We start from the raw sequence: 9,630 nt of genomic DNA, 5'->3' as shown, positions 1-9,630 counted from the left end.
GTCAGCTAGCAGACGGCAAAGAGCTGGCAGATGGCAAATTAGCTGATTCCATATAGTAGCTAGTTCTCTTGATTTCACTAATGATTCTCTTAGCCAAGTTACACTTGAGCAAGAAAATAGCTTATTGAAGGGTATCATAGAGAAAGGTGTTTACAAGAGTCTTGCCGGAAGTAAGCAATTTGAGGAATTTGTGCGCAAGAAAGGAAGACACCGGAAGAATCAAGGTGTTGGTTTTGAACGAAAGTTCAATGCCAATGGAGTTGAGTGGGAAGCAGATCAATACCCCAAGACGAAGTTTGTTCCTCAACAAGAGAAGTATGATCCTACTTCCTTCAAAGGAACACAAGCTCAAGATGATCTTCCACCACAAGACCACAAGCAAAAAGGCAAGGACAAGCTTCAAGAGGAAATTGATGCATTTGAAGAAGCACCTAAGGCCTTGGTCAAGTGGGTTCCCAAGACTACATCAAGTTCTACTTCATCAAGCACAACCACGATTCCAAGGATTCCCATCAAGATGGTGTGGATCATGAAGAAGAAGAACTAGAGAGTTCTTGAGGGTGACTCCGCCAACATACTTCACTCCTATCATTTTGGCGAGGACAAGTGCAAACAACTTCCATATCTCGCACTAGTTCAAGGAGTCACAAACCCTCTTGTTGGTAAGACAAGGGACAAGGTAACCTAATGCTTTCATGGACATCATCTTGTGTATGCATCACTCTATGTCTATGGATATCCTTGTTTGTTCCTTGTGGGACTAACCCGTGTAGGTATTGAAAGTGCAACTCACTCCAAAGGATTGCTCCGAATGATCTACATCAATATTGAGCATTTACATCTTCAACACCTACATGAAATCATCATCGACAAAACCCAAGGTTAGTTCATCCCTTTTAGGGGGGATATCACATCTAGGGGGAGCTCTACTCAAATCAATGAGCTAAAGCAACCCTAATGGTGTGATCACAACAATGCTTTATGTAAAAGTGGTAACCCCGCTTGTGCTTAAACGATGAGTATGACCTATGATCAAGTGTTCTCATTTGACTCCTATGTCAATATACTCATATATAGATGACCTAGTCATCGCCAATTGCTTGATAGATGCTAGAATGTTTGTGCATGCTTTGTCACATATTTCATTTGCCATTTTATTGTGTGAGCATGTTGGTTGCATATTTTACTCATTCGAGGACATCCATTTGTTGCTTTGATTGCTTGGCTTTTTCTCTTTTTGCCAAATGGATGGACAAGAATGCCTAAGAACACCCTCTAGCTATCTATGATTTTCTCGTCTCAAACTCTATTCATGCTACATCACAAAGTTTGATCAACTCAGATTCGAACCACTCTGTGTGAGGAGCACTCGGAGATCCTGATTCGTCATAGACTTAAACCTCCAAAACCTCTTTGTGCATCTCGGTCTGACCGATACATCCTTTTCGGTCCTACCGAGTCACCAAGTTGATCTAGGGTTTTCAATCTCGGTGCAACCGATTAGAACTTTTCGGTCACACCGAGTTGCAGTAACTGCTTGCAGTTTTGCATCTCGGTGCCACCGAGTCGTTCCACTCGGTCACACCGACAGTGTCAGGTTATATATACCGCCGAGTCAAATTTTGGAAATTTCTCCGAACCACTTCGCCCGCGCGTAACCTACTCTGCCTCCTCTGGTCTCCGGATCGTCCTCTCGTCGCCAGCGACCTCCCGCCGCTGGTCTCCGCTGCCGTCAACGGAAATCTTCACCGCCGTTGCCGCCGTAGCAAGTTCGTCGCCGAACTAGGGTACGAATTTGATCATTGTGCTAATCCCTAACTCCAATTCTTAGCATATTGCTTTGCCATGATTCTTGCCATGATTGAAATCATCCTGTCCAGCGAAAACATCCCGTAGATTAGTTTTGATTTGAAAATTTAGGGTTAGGTCTCCGCCGAATTCATCTCGGACCGACCGAGGTCTAGAAATCGGTCTCACCGATTTTGGCTTACGCCAGAGCACATGTGTTTTCGGTCTGACCGAAAATTGCAAATCGGTGTGACCGAGTTCGATTCTCTGTGAATGGTGCCACCGAACTGTGACTCGGTCTGACCGTGTTCACTAGTTCAGGTTCCAAAAGCTGCTTCGGTATCACCGAGTTTACAAATCGGTAGATCCGAAATGCTTTCTGTGAAGAACTAAAACTAAGTTTTTAAGTCATCCTTTTTGCAAAAACTCTTGTACTTTGTGATGCTCATCTACTCTACCTAAACTATAACCTATTCACAGGGTCTGCTGACAGTTTTCCTGCAAGATGTCTGACCAAAGTGACAGCCAGAACAAGTCAGAGGAACAGGTTCAGTTGAGTGAGGGCACTAGTCCCTCTAGCAGCCATGATGATGGCAGCAGGAGCACTCCAAGCAATCTGCCAAAGGCTGCCACAAGGACAAGGAAGAAGAGAACTTCTGACTTTGAGGATGAAGATTATGTGGCTGTTGAAGATGAAGCCACTTCGAAGAAGAAAGTGCTGAAGAAAGAGTATGGCTCAGCTGCTGCAACTAAGCCAGGTCTGAAAACAAAGATGCCAGCAAGAAGACAGCCCATGTCTAAGCCAAGAAAAGTTGCCACAGGTGAAACCATGAAGTTCACCATTGAATCTGAAGAAGAAGCCGCTGGTGAGGATAAGAAGAAGAAGAGGGCTAGAACCACTACTGCCAGAGTTCTTGGCAAGCCCTCAATAAGGAAAGATACTGAAGAAGAGGAAGAGGAAGAGGAAGAGGATGTTGCACTAGCACCCAAAGCTCAAAAGCTCATGGGAGATGCAATCAGATCAGGGGCTGCTCCATCTAAGCCCAAAGCTGCTCCCAAGGTTACTGCTCCAGCTCCAAAGCCAAAACCCAAGAGGAGCCCTAGGAACATCCCTGCTGAGGAGAAGAACAAGGCCCCGGTGCCTCAAGCTGCTGAAGAAGAAGAAGATGATGATTCTGTTGTGTTGAGAAAGTTGAAGCCCAAGATCCCTGATCACAATGATGCACACCCAGTTGCAGAGAACATGAAAATCAGGAAGGATTCAGGATTGAGACTATGGAGCGAGTCTGATCCATATGCTACCAGGAGAAGGACTGTTGTGGACTACAGATTTCACACTAAGGAACAGCAGGACTTCTATGAGACAATTCTGCTTGACAAGAAGCCCATAGTGTGTGACATGAGATGGGTTGACTGGGAGTTCATCAAGGAGAATGAGGATCACTTCCCTGGTGTATATGATAGTTTCAAGGCATGTGGAGTTGATAAGTTTGTGGCTCAGAAGTTCACCAAGTGGAATGATGAACTCATTATGCAATTCTACTCCACTGCCCACTTCTATCCAGATGGAAGGATTGTGTGGATGTCTGAGGGTACTAGGTACCAGTCTACAGTTGAAGAATGGGCTCAATTGATCAATGCTCCTGAAGAACATGAGGATGACTTGGATATCTATGCAAAGAAGAAGAAAGACCACAACTCTATGGCCAACATGTACAAGGAGATCCCAGATGTTGCTTTGGATACACATAAGTTTGGATCTGTCCATTACCTGTTGTCTGGATTGCCAACAATCAACTGGATCTTAAGGCACACACTGCTACCCAAGTCAGGTGATCACAAGATGATCAGAGGACATGCTATCAACTTGCTGCACATATTTGATGTCCCACAGAAATTCAAGGTTATGAGCCTGATTCTGGAAACAATCAAGAGGACTGCAGCTGATCAGAAGAGAAGTTGTGGATATGCCCCACACATTCAGGAGCTCATCAACTCAAAGATGGGTTAAGGAAAGTACATTTTGGATAAGGAGCACCTGCCCATCTACCCTGAATTTGAGGACAACACTGTTGTCATGACTGAGAATGAACCATCATCTATGCAAGCACAAGAAAAGAGAGAGAAGGCTAAGGCTGAGAAGGCTGCAAAGATGCCAACTGTGGAAGAGGCATCTCAGGTATTCTTGAAGAGCAAGCAAGACTAGCTTGGATATCTGATCCAATCCACTCTGAGGATTGAGCAGGGCTTGGACACCCTGACCAAGAACCAGGAGAGCTTGGAAAGGATTATTGAGACAAAATTCTATGACCTTGATGTCAAGGTAACTGAAATCCAAACTGCAGTTGAGCAACTTTAGGAGGAAGCAGAGGAGAAGAAGGGCAAGTCTACCACAAATGCATTTGCTAGAGTGCCCAGGGGACAGAGGTCTGCTGCAGTGCCAGTGACTGACACCAGAGCTACAGCATCAGCACCAGCAACTACAGCTCCAGTTCCAACTCTAGCAGCTACTCCACCAGCTCCAGCTACTTCATCAGAAGCCTTCGTTCTTGGAGTTCTCTCAACACCACCTCCCGAAGACCAAGCCTGAGAGTCGTTTAGCACTATGCATTTTTAAACTTTTTGGTAACTTGTTGCCAAAGGGGGAGAAAAATGTATAGATCGTAGGCTGAGAGAGAGAGAGAGTGTGTTGGTTTTTATCTCTCTTTGCACTTATTTGGTTTGGTTTGAAACTTCATTGCGTGCTTGTGTGATACTACCTTGTGAGATACTTGTTTGATCATGTGTTTGATCATATGCTACCCTTAATGCTTGTTGGGTGATATTATCTCTTATATCCTATTATGATCATTCACTTTGCTTGGTGATGAGTGCAGGTTTTTAATCTCTATCAGTTTGAGCGCTCCACCAAGATGTATGTGACATGGAAGAGTAACCCATGATCCTAATCGATTGTGCATTTGCATTCAAAATCAAATCTTAAATAATGCACAAATTTAGGGGGAGCTCTTGTTTATCACATACTTCTCAAAGCGACGATGTTTTTAATTCTATTTATCATTTGTCGAAGCTTTGATCTATATGTTGTCATCAATTACCAAAAAGGGGGAGATTGAAAGTACAACTATCCCTGGGTGGTTTTGATAATTCCTAACAACATATAGCTCATTGAGCTAATGCTATTCCAAGATAAATATTTCAGGAAAGCTCAATGATTGGCATGGCATGGATTATAAAGTGGACCCTTCAAAATGCTAAGGACAAAGGATTGGCTCAAGCTCAAAGCACAAGACTCTACATTTTCTATTTTAGTGATCCAAGATCACATTGAGTCTATAGGAAAAGCCAATACTATTAAGAAGGGATGAGGTGTTGCTTAATGAGGATCTTGCTCAAAATGCTTAGTGATATGCTCCAAAACCCTCCACTACTTTCTCATATCCACATATATCCTAATCCAAAAAGTCCAACTCGGCCCCACCGAAATTTCATATCCGGAGCCACCGAGTTTAGTTGTCATAGCCACTGCCAGAAACCCTAATCAATTCGGTCTCACCGATAGGGATCTCGGTCCCACCGAGATGGGGTTGTAATCTCTCTGTTTCCTTTTCGTAACATTTCGGTCAAACCGAGATGAGCGATCAGTCCCACCGAGATTGCAATGCAAACTCTCTGTTTCCCTTCCGTAACGTTTTGGTCCAACCGAGATGAGCGAATCGGTCCCACCGAGTTTGCCTGACCAACTCTCTGTTTGACTATTACCAAAATCGGTCTCACCGAGTTTGTGTAATCGGTCTCACCGAGATTACGTTATGCCCAAACCCTAATAACATCGGTCCCACCGAGTTGATCCAGTTGGTCCCACCGAGAATCCTAACGTTCACATTTTGAACTAAATCGGTCAGACCGAGTTTCATGATTCGGTCCCACCGAGTTTGGTGATTTGTGTGTAACGATTAGATTTTGTGTGGAGGCTATATATACCCCTCCACCCACTCTTCATTAGTGGAGAGAGCCATCAGAACATGCCTACCCTTCCAACACATATTTTCTGAGAGAGAACCACCTACACTTGTGTTGAGGTCAAGATATTCCATTCCAACCACATGAATCTTGATCTCTAGCCTTCCCCAAGTTGCTTTCCACTCAAATCTTCTTTCTACCAAATCCAATCCTATGAGAGAGAGTTGAGTGTTGGGGAGACTATCATTTGAAGCACAAGAGCAAGGAATTCATCATCAACACACCATTTGTCACTTCTTGGAGAGTGGTGTCTCCTAGATTGGCTAGGTGTCACTTGGGAGCCTCCGTCGAGATTGTGGAGTTGAACCAAGGAGTTTGTAAGGGCAAGGAGATCACCTACTTCGTGAAGATCTACCCGAGTGAGGCAAGTCCTTCGTGGGCGACGGCCATGGTGGGATAGACAAGGTTGCTTCTTCGTGGACCCTTCATGGGTGGAGCCCTCCGTGGACTCGCGCAACCGTTACCCTTCGTGGGTTGAAGTCTCCATCAACGTGGATGTACGATAGCACCACCTATCGGAACCACGGATAAAAAATCTCCGTGTCAACATTGCGTTTGCTCCTTCAAACTCATCCCTTTACCTTCATATGCAATTGTTTTACATTCCGCTGCTATACTCTTAGAATTGCATGTGTAGGTTGATTGCTTGACTTGTGCTAAGTTGCTAAAATCTGCCAAGAACTAAAATTGGGAAAAGGCTAGATTTTTATTTGGTCAAGTAGTCTAATCACCCCCCCCCCCTCCTCTAGACATACTTCCGATCCTACACACGCGCGGATGAGGTCGCGATGGCTGCCATTCGTGCCGACCCCCAGATCTTGGAGGAGCACCTCGCCTACGAGGCCACCATTGACACCTCGTGTGCCGACACCGCGATGCGGTTGGCTGCTTTAAACTATAGTTCGTGGCGTTTTCTCGAGGCCACGGTCGGTGCCTTCGACGAAGACTATGAGGTGTTTTCTCAGCGTGCATGTGCTTACCTCATCTCGAGAGCCAGCAGGTTGGTGCCCGGAGCGGCTCAGGCAACTCACCACTACAACGAGGGCACCCACGATGCGGAGGCCTCGCCCTCTTCCATGTCCAAGGAGCCAATTGTCATCGATATCTCCGACAATGAGGAGTAGCTTGTCTTATTAGCTCGCTATAAGGACCCATGTTCAGTTTGCTAGCTACTACCTTTCCTTAACAAATTCTAGTGAATTGTGCTATCTACTTTTACCATGCAATCTTCTGCTATAGTGTATATGTTCTATATGTGGTGCAATGTGGTGCTCTATTAACTGCTTGGTTCAATTCTGCAAATGTGATGTTCAATTCTTCAGGGTGCAATATTTCCAAGTTGTTAAGCATGCTTGATTTGGTTAACTGTCTGGTCTTCTATTAGGAGTATGTTATATTGTTCAATTGGTGTTTAGTTAACTGCTTGGTTCATTTGTTGTGACTTGGTTCACTTGTTGTGGTGTTTAGTTAACTGCTTGGTTCAATTCAGCAATGCGATGTTCAATTGTTGTAGCTGCATTCTGTTATTATATACCATGTGAGGAATAAATCGAATTTGGCTATGCTAAATACATGAGAAACAAATACAATTGCTACATTTCCAAGTTGTTAAACATGCGTTAACTGTCTGATCTTCTATTAGGAGTATGTTATATTGTGCAATGTGGTGCTCAGTTAACGTTTGGTTCATTTGTTGTGGTGTTTAGTTAACTGCTTGGTTCAATTCTGCAATGCGATATTCAATTGTTGTGGCTACATTCTCTTATTGTATACCATGTGAGGAATAAATCGAATTTGGCTGCACTTAATACATGAGAAACATATACAAGTGCTATATTTCCTAGTTCTTAATCATGCTTGGTTTGGATAAATGGGTTTTCCATGTGGCTTGAATTAATCTAATGAATCTGCAATGTGCTTATTTTTCATCAACATATTTTACTGATAGCATGTGAACCCTTACTTAACCTGATGACTGCTACCTCTTGAGCACTATGTTGGTTTTCCCTTGAAGAGGAAAGGGCGATGCAGTAAAGTAGCGCAAGTATTTCCCTCAGTTTTTGAGAACCAAGGTATCAATCCAGTAGGAGACCACGCTCAAGTCCCACGCACCTACACAAACAAATAAGAACCTTGCAACCAACGCGATAAAGGGGTTGTCAATCCCTTCACGGCCACTTGCAAAAGTGAGATATTTTTGGTATTTTTATGATAAAGAGTGAAAGTAAAGAAAGCAAAATAAACGGTAATAGAAATAACGGTAGATTAATATGATAGAGAATAGACCCGGGGGCCATAGGTTTCACTAGTGGCTTCTCTCAAGAGCATAAGTATTACGGTGGGTAAACAAATTACTGTTGAGCAATTGATAGAATTGGTCATAGTTATGAGAATATCTAGGTATGATCATGTATGTAGGCATCACGTCCGCGACAAGTAGACCGACTCCTGCCTGCATCTACTACTATTACTCCACACATCGACCGCTATCTAGCATGCATCTAGAGTATTAAGTTCATAAGAACAGAGTAACGCTTTAAGAAAGATGACATGATGTAGAGGGATAAACTCAAGCAATATGATATAAACCCCATCTTTTTATCCTCGATGGCAACAATACAATACGTGTCAGTTCCCTTTCTGTCACTGGGATCGAGCACCGCAAGATTGAACCCAAAGCTAAGCACTTCTCCCATTGCAAGAAAGATCAATCTAGTAGGCCAAACCAAACTGATAATTCGAAGAGACTTGCAAAGATAACCAATCATACATAAAAGAATTCAGAGGAGATTCAAATATTGTTCATAGATAATCTTGATCAAAAACCCACAATTCATCAGATCTCGACAAACACACCGCAAAAGAAGATTACATCGAATAGATCTCCAAGAGAATCGAGGAGAACGTTGTATTGAGATCCAAAGAGAGAGAGAAGAAGCCATCTAGCTAATAACTATGGACCCGAAGGTCTGAGGTAAACTGCTCACACATCATCGGAGAGGCTATGGTGTTGATGTAGAAGCCCTCCGTGATCAATGCCCCCTCCGGCAGAGCGCCGGAAAAGGCCCCAAGATGGGATCTCACGGGTACAGAAGGTTGCGGCGGTGGAAATAGGGTTTCTGCTCCTCCTCTGATATTTTCGGGGTACGTAGGTACATATAGGAGGAAGAAGTAGGTCGGTGGAGCCACGAGGGGCCCACGAGGGTGGAGGGCACGCCCACCTGCCTCGTGGCCTCCTCGTTGATTGCTTGACATCCACTCCAAGTCCTCTGGATAACGTTTGTTCAGAAAAACACGTTCGCGAAGGTTTCATTCCGTTTGGACTCCGTTTGATATTCCTTTCCTTCGAAACACTAAAATAGGCAAAAAACAGCAATTTGGGCTGGGCCTCCGGTTAATAGGTTAGTCCCAAAAATAATATAAAAGTGTATAATAAAGCCCATTGAACATCCAAAACAGATAATATAATAGCATGGAACAATCAAAAATTATAAATACGTTGGAGACGTATCAATGACTAACTACCTTATATGTGTTGCAGGGAAACAATGGGAAGGACTAAGGTTTACAAGATGGTACTAACTATTATACCTTGCCTTTTTGTATTCCATTGCCCCATTTCCAATATAGAGAAGATATTTATGCACATCCTTGTTTTCAGGCTTCACTGATGATTTCTCTCAAACCACCTCTGTGGTCAGGAGGCGAGGAAAGTTTTCATACAACACCCACGGTTCAATATTGAAGTGTTCCTGAAGAGGTCGAAGGATGGACGGTCAATCATCCACAGGCACTGGCCTAAAGTTGCAAAGACCTTCA

Source organism: Triticum aestivum, chromosome 4D, assembly GCF_018294505.1.
Source record: "Triticum aestivum cultivar Chinese Spring chromosome 4D, IWGSC CS RefSeq v2.1, whole genome shotgun sequence".
In the NCBI taxonomy this organism is placed as follows: Eukaryota; Viridiplantae; Streptophyta; class Magnoliopsida; order Poales; family Poaceae; genus Triticum; species Triticum aestivum.
Note: the sequence above shows the minus strand (reverse complement) of the source record.